The sequence below is a fragment of the Moschus berezovskii genome, chromosome 21 (assembly GCF_049115385.1).
Source record: "Moschus berezovskii isolate FMDL1 chromosome 21, NW_MosBer_1.0, whole genome shotgun sequence".
NCBI lineage: Eukaryota > Metazoa > Chordata > Mammalia > Artiodactyla > Moschidae > Moschus > Moschus berezovskii.
The window spans coordinates 9,170,814-9,186,171 of NC_142480.1; the positions used below are offsets into that span (position 1 = coordinate 9,170,814).

General features: G+C 49.9%; 1 protein-coding gene across 1 annotated transcript in view; it reads right to left on the reverse strand.

Moving 5' to 3' along the window:
* BDKRB2 (bradykinin receptor B2) overlaps positions 1 to 15,148 on the reverse strand; it is a 31,698-nt gene extending 16,550 nt beyond the window's left edge. Inside the window, exon 1 of the mRNA XM_055418485.2 lies at positions 14,687 to 15,148. The gene's annotated coding sequence lies outside the window, so the exon portion shown is untranslated. The remainder of the gene's footprint in view (positions 1 to 14,686) is intronic.
* Positions 15,149 to 15,358: the final 210 nt, after the last annotated feature.

Here is a 15,358-nt window from a genome sequence, read left to right on the forward strand (position 1 = left end):
AGGGGCCAGCTGGCCTGGGCCTTCAGCCACACGCAAGTTTGTGTGTCGTGACCAGTCTTCCCTTCTAGCCCGGTTTATAAAACACGTGGGAGGAAAATACTGTGGAAACTCTGAGCCAACCACAGAGAAAAAACAACACTTCGTGGCATGAAGAGGTTTGGGTCCTGCCCAGGAATGAGTGGTGAAGGCCAAACTTGAGGCAGGTGGTGTTTTATCTCTTCCTGCACAGGGTCTCCGCGAGATGCCTTTGGCTGTGAAGGGACCCACACGCATTTACCTCCCAGGAGTGGCCTTTCTGCCCGTTTGTTCATTCATTCAACAAGCGTTTTATTCCTCAGGTTTGCCGTGCTCAGTGTGTGATGCAGCAGGAAAGGCACAGGTGTGGTGGGCAGAGCAGAAAGAACGTGGACATCAAGCCACATCCCAGTGCCATCCTTCAAGGACCATCTTAAGTGCCACCTCTTCTGAGAGGCCTTCCTTGACCTCTCAGCCAGCAGGGATCCCCCCTTGTCTGAGACTCTACAGCAAAGAGGTAGAAGGGTCCAGGGCTTTGGGCATCAAGCCTGGGTTCTAGTCGTGCCTCCATCACTGGGTATCAAGGGTGACCTTGATAAATGTCTTACACTCTGGGAATTCGTTTCCTCATTGGGAGAATGAGAGCTTGTACTACATGGTTCTGGAGACATCTGTAGAATCATGTCCCTAGAGGGGAAATGAGCTGCTGTGGGGGAGCAGTGAGCTCCCCGTTCTGAGAAGCATGCAAGCAGAGGCAATAGGGTCACTGTACTGCTTTTTCAGGGTTCATCCCCTCACTCACTGGCATCCAGAAACTCTTACAGAGATGGGCAGAATGAGTCAGTCTTAGTGCTTCCCTTCGCTGGATGTGGTGAAGCAGAGGTATCTTCCTGCCAGGCTCCCTGAAGCCTCCAAGCTTCCCAGGTCCAGGGTACCTGCCCCAGCCCGTTAGGCCTGCCCAAGTCAAAGCCACAGTCAGGTCAACTACAGAGGTATATCAGAATGACCGTCATTCATTAAGGAATCTGCAGTAACAAATGCTGAGGAAGGTGTGGAGAAAAGCAAACCCTCCTACACGGTCAGTGGAAATTTAAGTTGGTGCAGCCACTATGAAGAACGGTATGGAGTTTCCTCAGAAAACTAAAAAATAGAATTATGATATGATCCAGCAACCCCAATCCAGGACATATATCTGGAAAAAACTATAATTCAAAACATTCATGCACCCCATGTTCATGAAGCAGCATTATTCACAATAGCCAAGACATGGAAGCAACCTAAATGTCCATCAAGAGACGAATGGATAAAGAAATGTGGTACATATATACAATGGAATATTACTCAGTCATACAAAGAATGAAATGATGCCATTTGCAGCAACATGGATGGACCTGGAGATTATCATACTAAGTGAAGTAAGTCAGAAAGAGAAATACAAATACCATATGGTATCACTTATATGTAGAACTTGAAACATGACACAAATGAACTTATCTTTGAAACAGACTCACAGTCATAGAATAGACTTGTGGTTGCCAAGGGGGAACGGAGCTGGGGAATGGGTGGAGTGAGGCTTTGGGATTAACAGATGCAAACTGTTACAGATAGGATGGATAAATAACAAGGTCCTACTGTGTAGCACGGGGAACTATATTCAAAATCCTGTGATAAAAACACAATGGAAAGTAATGTGAAAAAGAATGTGTATATATGTATAACTAAATCACTTTGCTGTACAACAGAAAGCAACACAATATTGTAAATCAATTATGCTTCAAATAAAAAAGCCTTCCCCAGCCATGTGACTGCTACCCTCTGCCTGATTCCACAGCAGGAGGCTGATCCCCTTGGAATCCAGGGAGTCAACCTTCAGAATTCCAGAGCTCCAGGTTCTGTTCGTGTTATACCTTCTTTAGAAAAGAATGAAAGGGTGATCTGCAAAGGAATGGGCTTGGCATCCCCCAAGAATGGAGAAGCGGAGAGGACGGGGAATGTCAGCCCCCTGTTCCTAGCTTAGGTACTCACATCATGCCTGGACACAGGAGCCAGGCAAGCCTGGGACGTGTCTTGGTTTTTGTCTGGCTGGGGCAGGTGATGTAGACTCTTGGTAAAATGGGCCTGTCGTCGTAAACAACAATGCTCAGTCTTGTCTGCTTCTTTTGCAACCCCATGGACTGTAGCCCACCCCCACCAGGCTCCTCTGTCCATGGGATTTCCCAGGCAAGAATACTGGAGTGGGTTTCATGGGCAGGTGGATTCTCTACCACTGAGTCACAAGGGAAGCCCCAATAGGTGTAACCTCCCCTGCAAAGGGTTTGTGAAGACTGGCCACAATGTGTAAAGTGCTTACAACTTTAATTTTGTTTGCCCACATTTTCAAGTCCCTTACAGAGAAACCCACGTACGTAGGGCCCAGGGCTGGTGATCAGGACGTATTGTAGAACGATGAATAATGATGATGACGATGACGTTGACAGTAATGCACAGACCATCTGCCCTACGCCAGCTCTGTTCTGAGCACTTAACAAATAGCAACTGGCTCAGTCCTTGCAACAGCTCTAGACAGACATTGCTAAACTGAGCCTCAGCAGAATTCAGCCTTAAAGCCTGGCCTGAGACGCAGTGCAGAAGTACCTCCCTTAGTCCTGTAAGGAGGGTGGGGCTCACGGCCTTGTCCTCAACTTAATAAACAATGAAACAGGCTCGGATTCCAGAGAGGGGCTTGTGCAAGCTTAGGTAAATGGCTTTGGCCAGGTTTATCATTCTAGTAAGTGAACAGGGTTGGGGTAGGATTTGAACTCAGGGATTTAGATGCAAAAGTACTTTGTAAAATTCCAAGTACTCCAGATGTGTTAGAACCATGGAATTTTCAGGCTAGAAGAATCTTGCCATTTAGAGATGGTTTTTTGGTCCAACTCTACATTAACAGAGGCTTCCCAGATGGCTCAGTGGTAAAGAATCTGCCTGCAATACAGGAGACACAAGAGACACAGGTTCGATCCCTGGGTGGGGAAGATCTCCTGGAGAAGGAAATGGCAACCCACACCAGTATTCTGGTCTGGAGAATTCCATAGACTGTGTAGTCCATGGGATCGCAAGGAGTCAGACAGGACTGAGCGACTTTCACTTCACTATGCGCGCGTGCACACACACACACACACACACACTCACACACTGCACTTTTCTTTCTCTTTACACGTCTTGATTGCCACAGTGTCAGTCACTCAAGCACAGAACAGAGTCTTTGCTTCTCTGAATTTGAAGTTCTAGTAGCATAACTGCTTTTGAATGTTTGCTGAATTGTATACTATTAGCAGTCGTGAACTTCCTGTCACTGGAAGAATTCAAGTAAAGTCTGGGCAGTGGTTTTGGTGTATTTGGACCAAGCTTCCTCAAATTCTATGAATTTAGCCCTAGGGACTACATGTGGTTGTCCCGCCTAACCCCATGGCTTCCCTGCCCCTCAGCCGTTCCAGTTTGATATGTATATATTATTATTTTTTAGCTTTTTAGTTTGTATTGGAGTATAGCTGATTAACAGCACTGTTATAGTTTCAGGAAAGGAACTCAGTCCTACATACATGTGTCAGTTCTCCCCTGAACCCCCTCCCATCCAGGCTGCCACACATGGAGTAGCATTCCATGTGCTATACAGTAGATCTTTGCTGGGTGTCCATTTAAAATATAGCAGTGTGTACAGAGACACATATCTTAAATTTGTATGATATGAAGGTACTGGGATTGCCCACTGTCAGTAGATTCACAGACCTGATCTTCCTTAATTCTCCAAGAACACTATAGGAGTGTTACTCTGGGTGTGACACCATCCACCTTCGGGGTGAAAATGAACTTCAGAGAGGTCGGTGTTGCTGTTTAATCTCTAAGTCGTGTCCGACTCTTTTGTGACACCATAAACTGTAGCCAGCCAGGCTCCTCTGTTCATGGAGTTTTCCAGGCAAGAATACTGGAGTGGGTTGCCATTTCCTTCTCCAGGAGATCTTCCCAACCCAGGAATCGAACCCACGTTTCCTGCATTGGCAGGTGGATTCTTTCCCGCTGAGCCACCTGGGAAGAGAGGTTACTAATCCCCCAAAACCCACTCAGCTGTGAAGCAAGGTTTGGCCTCAGACCACCCATCCTCTGCACTTACTCTACCCTCTCTAGGCGGCCTTCTTCTAGTGGAGGGTGGGGGGAGAAGTAGTGGGCAGCTGAGGGGACTGGTATCTCCCTCCTATAACCCTGCAGAGGAACTGTAGTTTGCAGCTCAGCTGGCACTAGGGGGCTGTGTGTCCTGGTCTGGGGCCCCGACACTCCCACAGACACTGCTTATGGGTGCAGGCCACCAGGGCTCATCATTCCTAGTGCTAAAGCAGCTGGAGATTTCCAACTCTTTGAATCGGGATGGAGGAGGATTTCTGACATGCACAAGCTCACCTAGTCCCCGCGTATGTCACAGTTCGGGAAGCAGAAGGAAGAGCCTGGGAGATGCCCCGCCTGACCCATGGGGGGCCTGGGCCAGGGGGAGGCCATGCCCAAGCTGCTCACCCTCTGGCACACTCCACTCAAAGCCCGGCCAGGAGGGAGACGCAGGACCACAGGTCTGTGCGTCTTCTTTCTGCTCGGTCCCTGGACCTCTAGGAGCCTCGGTTTCTTTATTACTGATATGGGATTGATGATTCGCAGGCACTCAATTGGGCTTCCCTGGTGGCTCAGCGGTCCTGCAATGCAGGAACCCCAGGTTCGATCCCAGGGTCAGGAAGAGCCCCTGGAGGAGGGCATAGCAACCCACTCCAGTATTCTTGCCTGGAGAATCTCATGGAGAGAGGAGCCTAGCAGGCTATAGGTCATGGGGTCGCAAAGAGCTGGACACAGCTGAAGTGACTTGGCACCCACGCCGGCACTCAATCAGGGATTACTCTTATAAGAGTGAGACACCATGCTGTTCACCGTCTCTAGCTCCCGGCTGTCTGGCCCTGATTCCTCAGGAATCCTCGGAGTTAAGCAAACAATAAAGCAATCTGGTTTGCAGGTGTTTAGCTGGCCAGTCACACGCTGAAGGAGGGAGGCCGGCAGATGAGAGCTTCTGTGTCTTCTCTAGATACAGAGGGTTGACAGGCTCTCAAACCTGCCTCCAGAAAATTGGATTTGGGGATAATTCAGTGAAGCAAATCAAGAAGACACCCTTTACTTTTTGCTTGTTATTTCCAAAAACAATCAAAAGGACAGGAAAAGCCTTCTACCATTGGATTAGGGAAACAAGAAATAAGCAAAAATTTTTCAGACTAGGAGACTGATTAGACACATGAACAGTGATGCTCCAAAGAGTTCAGCAGAAGAGAGTGAACGCTTTGGAGAGAATGTCAGGTGGGGAAAAGCTGGGAACTAAATCATATGAGTAACGCAGCAGGAAAAAAATCCGGAAGGCAGAATCCCTAATTATTACTATACACATGTCCTACTAATAATTAGTCATTATTGCAATTGAGCAATGGAATGCTGGTTCCTTTGTGTTTTCTTCATTCTTTGTAGTAGCCTTCACATTTCCTGTGAAGAACGTTAATTACTCTTGGAAGAAAAGTATTTAAATAAGCCAAGTTTTCCCTTCTATTTGTTTCTTCAAAATAGCGAATGAATGATGGATTAGCTTGTATAAGAGATAATCAGCCAGCTCAAGCTCAAAGAAAAGACTCTGCTTACACGAAGACTGGTAAATCAATGTGCAATCAGGTTTTCATTTAGAATGAAATGGTTCGTGTATTTATGAGCTGTGTCTTCAATGATTTCCCGTCTTACCCAACCACCTGCAATGCTTGCATCAGAACAGGCTACATCTCCCCTAGCTACAAAATACAAAGAAAGTAAAAGGGACTAAAAATAACTGCGTGCATGGGCAGTTGGCACAAATTTCAGATAAGAAGATACAAAAAGAGCAAAACCCAACTGCCAGTTCTGAAAAGTCCAGTACAAAAACAGGGTGTCAGGAGCAAAAGCAGGGTACTATGCATGCCCCCCACCAAAGGAGTGGGCAAAACACCTAAGCCATCCCTGGATGCACTCCCACCCTTATCCTGTATAAGGAACCAGTTCGCCCCGCCTCGGGGAGCAACCGAGGGAAACTTACCTGTTTTAGCTCTCCCCTGGTGCCTCAGGGACCCCTATAAAGCCTCGCCTGAATTTCTTGTCCGGCCTCTAGTCAATTCCTATTGATTGGGGGCCCCAGGAACCCTGGTCGGTATCAAGCAGGTGGAATCATGGGCTTCTAGGAACCCAGGAAAGAGCATCTGGACGGGGAGCGACTGAGGGAAACTCTGGGGAGGTGGGACTTTCTTGCTCCACCAAAAGTCACGTATTGTCACAAGATTCAGCCTGATTCTTCGCATTTGGGGTCCCAAGGAACCAAAACACCCTTCCCAGTCCCTGTTCCTCCTTCTGACCCATGGCTCTGTCGCCCAGGTTTCATCTTTGCGGGACTTTTTCACGACGGTGGCAAGGATGGCATGTTCCCTGAGCTCTTTTTCATTCGGCGTGGCTCTCTGCTGCCTTCCCTGGAGGAAGATCATTCACTGTCACAGCCCACTTCTCTCCTGAGTCTGGAGGTGCTCCTCTGTTGGGTTGGATGTATTTGCCGCTGTGGGAAACCCTTCCTTTGCATGCTGCCCACCACTTCCCCGCCTCCCCACCTCTGGGTTATCTGGTCACCCATCCTATCCACCACCTACCCCCCAGCCCCGCCTCAGAGCATCTGCAGGCTAGGAGGTAGCATCAGTCTGGGGGTGCCCTGATCCCAGCTCTGACATTTACCAAAAGTGTGACTGAGCCAGCGGCCCCCTCTCTGGGCCTGGGTCCCCCCATTTGTACGACTGGGGTCATTATTTCCTGCCTGCAAGTGGTGGCGAGGACCTAGGGGGATCAGTCCTGGATCTCATTAACGCTCGGCTCCCTTCCCCGCCTTGAAGTAACCACTGCCCCCGAGGCCCCCAGATCCAGGAGTGTTTTGTGTGGTGACTCTCCTAGGGGTCCACCTCCACCCTCTCAGTCCAAGACACCACAATCCACACACTCTCAAAAGAAATTCCCCAGGCCACTTGCAAGGAAAGTCCCCACGTCTGCGATTTATTTTCGCGGTAAACACACATGTCCACTGCTAGGGATGTGGAAGGTGGTCCAGTTAGGGCACTCAGCACCCAGGCCTGGGCCCAGGTTGCCCCCAGAGTGTCCAGCCCCTGCCCCTCTTTCCCTGTCTTCTTTCCCTGCCATTCCCCCACCCCCCACCAGTGGCAAGGCTGGTCTCCTCACCGGCTGGCTGGAATGCACCTCCTGATGCCTGCCCTGACATCTTGGCCCTCCTGGGGAAGCATGGTGTCCTTGAGGGGGAACCAGACCAGGCCCCGAACACAAGGCGGGTGTACTCAGGCCAGCAAGCCCCTGAGCATCTCTGTCCCCTCAGAGAACGTTTCCTCCACTCCCTCACAGGGGCAGCTTTGTCAGGGGTATGGCGGCCATGGTGCCTGGGTCGGGGGTGCTCCCCCAATCTGGGCTCCAGCCTCGTCTAACCCACCACCTGTCTTTCCCCATCTAGATGTGCCCTTCACTTTATAGGTCAAGAGCCTCCTGGGAGAACTTGATCTCTGCCCACAGTGACAGAGTACAGCCTGCAACAACCAGGAGGGCGCTTCAGGCCCCCTTGCACTTTGCAGCCTGACGCTCTGTTAGGCGCTGAAGTGGGGGCTGGAGATAGACAGATGGCTAAGGCGAGGGGCTTTGAGGGGCTCATGGACTGCAGGAGAGACAGATACACAGATGGCTGCAACACAGCATGACTGGTGCTGTCATTAAGGGCCCAAAGGCCTTTGTGGGGGCACCGAGGAGAGACCTAGCCCTCTGGGAAGGGTGTAGAAGACTTCCTGGAAGGAAGTACTCCTTCATCCTAAAGGCTGAGTAGGAATAAGGCAGATGAAGAAGCTCAAAGAAGGTGTGGAGAAGCATTGTAGGCATTGGAACAGCATGAACGAAAGCTCAGAGGACTGGAGAGGTGATGTGCATAGGATCCTGGGTAGCTCAGATTTTCCTCGGTTTCACACCAGCTTTGTCCCCTCTCTACCGGGAAGGGTCAAGCCCTCCAATACGGTTTCAGCTCCACAGTTGGGTGTTCCTACTTTAAGGCTGGGAAGTGCCCCATCTCTAAGGCACCCGGCAGCTTTATCACAGGCCCGTTTCATAGCTCAACCCTCAGAGGCTGGCGTGGGGAGAGGCCTGCCTTTGCTTTCCCTTACATGGGGTTTTCTTTTCAGTGAGCCTGTGGGGAATGGATGTGGCGGGGGGAGCACAGGCCCTCGTAAATCTGCTCTGAGAGTTCTGTCACCACATTATAAATAGCTCAGTTCTACTCTGGTGGCCTGCACTAGGCCTGTACTTCCCAAGGTGCAAAGCAGAGTCTTGAATTCAAATGCCCACAGGGGCCTGTTAAGGTAGGGGTACTGGAGTTGAGTGCAGATGCTCGTGCTGGGTGAGCAGCGGGTACCTGGAGGGTCAAGGTCTTACCTAAAGAGCTGAGTGTGGCCAGGTGGGGGATTCAAGTTCAGCCTTGCCCAGAGACATCTGCATTTCTAGAGAAGCTGGCAGTCTAAGTTTTTTTATGTGACATATCCCAGTTTTGGACTGCCCTCATGGCTCAACTGGTAAAGAATCTACCTGCAATACAGGAGACCTGGGTTTGATCCCTGGGTTTTGAAGATCCCCTGGAGAAGGGAAAGGCTGCCCATTCCAATATTCTGGCCTGGAGAATTCCACAGACTGTAGAGTCCATGGGGTCGCAAAGAGTCGGACACGACTGGGCGACTTTCACATTCACACATCCCAGTTTTAAAATACTGACTCTTTTAAAAAGAACAGGTAGCTAAATACTTAGCACATCTGTGAGGCTGTTGCTCCATGGGATCTCATGAGACTTACATATAAAATGTTGAAGCATGCCCTGGGCCATGGCACCGGGCAAGGCCTTTAGCTCTGCTCTCCTGCCTTCAGGGACATGGAACACCCACCCTCCCACCCAGCACTCCCTCCCCTCCCCTCCCACCAGGGAGCGGGAGGCCAGGGTGGAACGAAGATCTTCATGGGGCTGACAGAAACCTCCAACCAAGCAGAACCTCCTTCCCATGGCCTGAGAAGGTTGGGATGCTGAGCCCCAGCTCTGCTGCAGGCCACTCTTGACCATCAATGAAGTGACCTCTCATCACTCCCTCAACTTTGAATTCTCCAGGAGGCACAAATTGCTTCCTAATAGTTTCTTCTCCTCCCCTATTTTCAAAGAGCCAGGTTTTGGTTTTCCCTTAGATGAGATACTGATATTAATGTTTCTTCCCTTTTTAATTAATCATCTTGTCTTGTCACCGTTATTTTTTCTCCTACTTCTTTTTCTTTCTTCTACTTTTTGTGGGTCTATCTAACTTCTTGGACTGAACGTATTATTCACTGACTTTTGATCTCTATTGTTTATGGATAAAAATAATATGATAATCTTTATAATAATAATTATTTTAACATGAATTTTCCTATGAGCATGGCTTTGGCTGCATCCCATAAATTTGATTAACCATGTTCTTATAACTGGTCACTTCTGAAGTATCTATAACTTCACTTTTGATGCTCTACAACAGAAGAGTTTCGAGGAAGAGTGTTTTGTAAAATTTACAGTGATTTGCTGTGCTTAGTTTCTATATTTGACGTTGATTTCCACAGTATTGTCAAGTAATGCAGCCTGTAAGAGAGCTATATTAAACTTTTCTTTAGGGCCTAGAGCATGGGCAACTTCAATCACTATTCCTTAGAATGCGTTGACTCTGTTGAGTACCAAGTAACATAATTATCATTAACTTATCATAATTTATAATAATATATTAAAAGTATAATATATAATTATATATATATACCCCAGTTCTTCTAATGGTTATCTTTAACAAATATATTACATCTTGTATTCATCTGTTAGCATTAATAGTAGAAAAGTAACTCTTCTACCAGCTAAGACAAAATCTTTAGTGTAAATCAACCATGGTGGTGGTGGTGGTTTAGTTACTTAGTCGTGTCCAACTCTTTGCAGCCTCATAGACTGTAGCCCGCCAGGCTCCTCTGTCCACGGGATTTCCCAGGCAAGTGGGAGTGGGTTTCCATTTCCTTCTCCAAAACCAACAATACTTCAGTTTAAAAAATCTTTAGCACACTTTTTCTTCTCCCTTCTTTTTTTTCCCCCCATTTTCAGATGTAGCTGAAATCATAAGAAACTTTTTTTCCAGATTATTCCCTGATTTTTATATCTATTTTAAGCATGTAGCTGCCTAAACAGTTACAAAGCTTCCCAATCACATTACCACCAATCTGTTAGCCATACCCTAGAACTGAACTGGTTTAACCGATCAACTACTTTTCCCCTGTAACTCATCTTTCCTTTTCTTGAATTATTTGATGGGATTAATTTCATCAAATTTGGCTGGAAGGTGTGATCTCAGAGGCTCTGGAAAGACCCCAGAAAGCCTCCCTCTGCAGTCAGGGTGTCACCCCTGCCGTGTAGGTATTCCCAGTGGGTGCCGTGCTCTGGGCTGTGTCAGTCTTTTTCCAGGAGCGGCTTCCAGTTGGGTGGGGGAGGCAGGACACCACATGGTATTTCCTGAGCCCCAAATCCCAATGCAGGGGAGCTAGGCAGGGAGCTGTCTGGGGCCCCGAGTTCTCAGGGACAGTGTGTCTGTAGGTTCCTGAGATGAGATGGGAGGGACAGTGATGGAACCCCAGTTAGAGGGTTTGGGGATCCTGAATCTCAGCCATGGGGATTAAGAGGACGGGTCTGGGGTTGGTGGCTTTGGGGCTTGGGGCAGGGACAGGGCCCAAGTTCCCCTTGAGTTTGCTTCCCCACAAAACCCTTTGCTAGGGCAGCATGATCCACAGCTGGTCTTTCCCGGTCAGGCCACACTCACCCTGGAGTGTGGTCGCCTGGGGACCCGAAGGAGAGAAGAGGAGACGCGATGTCACAGGTACACATCATCACAGCAACAGTCACAAAAGCTCCAGGGCTGCCCGATGCCTGGCAATCTACGTTTACAACGCCCCATGGGGTATCCAGCACAGGTGCTGCTGCTATCCTGAGGCTCAGAGAAGCAAAGTGACCTCACTGGGGTGACTCAGCCAGCTAGCAAGTTTGGATCGGGGTCTGGAAGCCAATTCATTGTAACCACCCCCCACTCTGGTGCTCCACTGGCCAGAGAGATCAAGGGGCCCAGTGGTGCTGGGGTGTGTGGAGTAGAAACCCGAATTTTAAGCCCTCAAGGGAAGACTAACAGGGATCCAGCTGTTGCTGCCCACAGATACACTGCCTAGGAATATGGAGTTTGGGTGTGCATTGCGGGGTGCCTGTTCCCTGGGACCCCTCAAGCAATGACTCCACTGCAGGGCAGACAACACCCTGGTGGTCCTAAAGGCGGTCCCTCTGCTAGGTGGGCACCTGCAGTGAGCCTGTCCCCCAACCCTACTTGCACTGCATCACCACCCTCTGAGCTAAAACCCCTTGATCCTCAGAAGTAAGAGTGACTATCCCCATTGTACAGATGAGAAAACTGAGGCTCAGAGAACTTCTCCAGCAGGAAATAGTCAGAATTTGAACCCAGAGCCCACGCTTGTTCCACTCTGCTTTGTGCAGTGATGATTTTTTTTTTTTCTAGAGGAAATTCACATTTTTTTGCTAGCCTCTAGAACCCTAGAGATCCCAGAGTCAAAGGAACACCTTACTCCTTGGGTTTGTTCTGAAAAGTGTGTTTTGATTAGGAGCTGTAGGTGTTTTGCTCAGGGAGGACCCATAGGATGAGAATTATACAGTCCAACTCCAAGAGATAGAAAGTGGGCCAGTGGTCAGTGGAAGAGGGATTTAGCTTCAGTCTAAGTAAGGAAGGATTTTTAACACTATAATCCTCCCAAGGTGAAGCAGGCAGACAAAAAGTAGTGAGCTTCCTGCTCCTGCAAGCATGTGCAATAAGACAGTTACTCAGAGTTCAGGGGACTCCTGGGCTGGGTGGGCATCAGAGGTGATATCCTGAGTCTTAGTATCAAGTCTTAGGAAGTTCCGCTCATTAAACTCATGGCCCTGGGATACCCTAAGTGCCTTCTGAATCTTCAAAATGCAGTCTTGCTCTGTGTGTTTAAAAAATTTTAAATACACTTCATTTTTAGAGCAGTTTTAAGTACACAGACAAATGGAGCAGAAAGTCCAGAGTTTCCAAATTTTGTACCTCCCGCTCCACACGTGCACAGATTAGCACCCTGCACCCGGAGTGCTGTGTCCCCACAATCGGGAGCCCACCCTGACACACGGTGTCGCCCAGGCTGTGGTTGACAGCAGCGTTCTCTGTTGGTGTTGAACATTCCGTGGAGTTGGACAAATGTATCATGACATGGATCCACCATCATAGCGCGCTGTGTGCTGTGCGGCGTACGGGGCATTAATGTCTCAGCCAGGTACTGAACCCATGCACCCCGCAATGGAGGCGTGGAGTTTTACCCAGGGAAGACCCAAACCACCGTAATTTCACGCAGAGTAGTTTCACTGCTGTAAAAACCCTCTGTGCTCTCTGTGTTCACCCCTCCCGCCCCCAGCTCTGGCAAACACTCATCTTCTCACTGTCTTCATAGTTTTGCCTTTTCCAGAAGGTTACGTAATAGGAGCTTTTTCAGATTGGCTTCTTTAACTTAGTAGCATGCTGTATACTAGTAGTGCTTGCCAGGTGGTCAGTATTCACTTATTCATTTATCCATCCATCCGTTCATCCATGCATGCACTACTTAGTCATTCAGCAAATACTGACTGGCGCCCGCTTTATACTAGGCACGGTTTAAGAGCAGGCAAGGTGGCTGTGAATAGGACAGACACGATCCCTGCTTTTATTTTGAAAACCAGAATCCCCTGCTGGGTCTGCAGGCCCCTCTCCCGTGCCCCAGGTGTACCCTCTCAGACCCTGAGCTGGCACAGGTCAGAAGGACAGCCCTTAGTCTTACCCTCGGCCCCGCTCTGAACTTTTTATCCAGACAGAATCACTGTGTTAGCAGAGACCACGTGGCACAGCTGTTTCCCCTGCTTGATGCCATGGGACAGTATCTCCCCAGTTCTGCCGGATCCCAAGTCCTTACATCTTATCACCAGTCAATCATCGGAACCTCCTCCTTCTTATCACTGATGGACTTGAATCACCAAGTCACCCTGAGGACTTCCCAGACCCTAAGCAAAGGGCTTTGCTGGTAAGTTACATCCTGACTCGGAGGCTCGGTTTCCTCATCTGTTCCGTGAAGATCCCAGAGCCCATGACTGCAGCGGTTTTTTGAGTTCAGGGCAGAGCAGGGATGAGACCCTGTGGTCCTGGCTGTGGGGCCAGCACGGAGCCTGCATTTGCAGTGTTTTCAAAACCCCTTCTTCTGGCTCCAACCCTTGTTCGGCTCCTGTTCTGAGCAGGAGAAAAACAATAAATGCGCCCTTCAAGCTTTTGGGTCTGCTGTTGTGGAATATCCCCACCACTCCCACTACTGCCAGGGCCCAGAAGGACACAGAACACAGGAGGACTCCAGTGACCTGTGGGGTCGCTCCCTCTAGCCCCAGCCAGCCAAGCCCTTCTCTTGCTGAGAGGAGGAATATGGGGCGGGGTTGGCCCTGCCCCCCACGCCCCCAACAGCTCATACCTGGGCCATGGGCTGGAGCTGCCACTTCCTGAGGTTGGCAGGAGATGCAGGGAGCCTGACTCAGGGAGGCACATTCTAACCTGCCCCGGGGAGAGCAATGCCCACCTCCCACCCTGACCCAGGCTGGTAAAACTACCTGCCCTCGGCAGCTCTGATAACAGCTATGATTTATTGAGTGCCTACTGCATATGTGACACTTCACTTCATCAACCTATTTCTCTCTCTGCCACCACCCTGCCAGGTCAGCTTTCTGGCTCAGGAAACTAGAAAGAAATGGACGCAAACATGTTGCCCAGGGCATGAGAGCAGAACTTGGTGCCAACTAGGTCTGGATGCAGAGTGATGCTTTGAACCAAGGCGCTGTTTTAGCCCTCCGTCCTAGCCACCCAGGACCCGACAGGAAGGGTGAGAAGCTTATCTGAATGATCATCACAGCCACCTCAAATGCGAATCGGCTGAAATTACAGCACCTTCCGTCTGTGCTCTGAGTAACTCCAGCCACCCCAGGAAGTAGATGAGCAACTGAGGCTCAGAGAGGTGAAGTAACTTGTCCAGGGTCACACAGGGCCAACGAGAGGCAGGGCTGTGAGTGCAAAGCCAGATTCTGGAGTCTAAACGCCGTACCTTTCCCACTGCACCTCACTCGCTTCTCCCTGCTTTAGTGAAGGAATCCACCCAGAGCCTATAAAATCAGATCGCCAAATTGCTCACACAAACACATGCCTGCCTGCCTGTCTCGTCAGTTCAGAAAGAAGACGCACTTAGAACAAAACAAGAAAATTTCTCTTGCTGGGAACCCGTCTTGTTACTTGTAGGAAAGGAAGGGAACTTTCCCCAAGCTCCCCAGGAGCTGAACAAAACTTCTCTCCCAGCCTGGGGATCAGCCCCCCGGGTATGCCACCCATCTGCCCACCCTCCTTCTGTGCTGGGCCTGCCCGCCCAGCCCTCACCCAGCACCCACCTTGTCCGGAGCATAATCGAGGGCACCTCCGTGGCTCCCCCGTCCAGCGAGGCTGCCCCAGGTCCCCAGTCCTCTGAGGAGCCTTCGGAGCAGAGCTGGAGTGGCAGCGGGAACAGCTCATCTTTCAAGGGCTGGGTCGTGATGTCATCGCCCTCCTAGGCAGTTCCTCCCTCCACCTCCAGCCTAGCCCAGCACTCCAGCTTCTGCCCAGCGCCCTCCTAGCCAGGCTGGCTACAGTTTCTAGAACCCAGACCTGCAGAGGCCAGGCAGGGTGGCTGCAGCTGCCCAGGACTCCTCCTGGCTTCTGAGCCGGGGGAGCAGGGCGAGCCGCGTGGAAGACCTCCAAGTTAGTCCGCGGAGTGTTCTATTGTGTAGACAGGCTGCCCTTGAGAGGCTCCGGTTGGCAAACATGTTCTGGGCTCCGAGTCAGCCCGGGGTTTTCAGCCTCGCTTCCTGAGCGAAAAGCCCTGGGCAAGTGACTTAACCTCTCTGAACTCTGAAATGCAGCTGATGTTGACAACACTCAGAGGGGGTGTGGTGAGGATTAGGAACAGTCCTGACACGTATATGACTTTTACTGTGGCAGGCGCTTCGAAAAAACATAAGTGCATTCACTCAGCTAATCCTCCCTGGAACCCAGGCGGTGTGGTTCCAAAGTCTTTTCTTAACCAC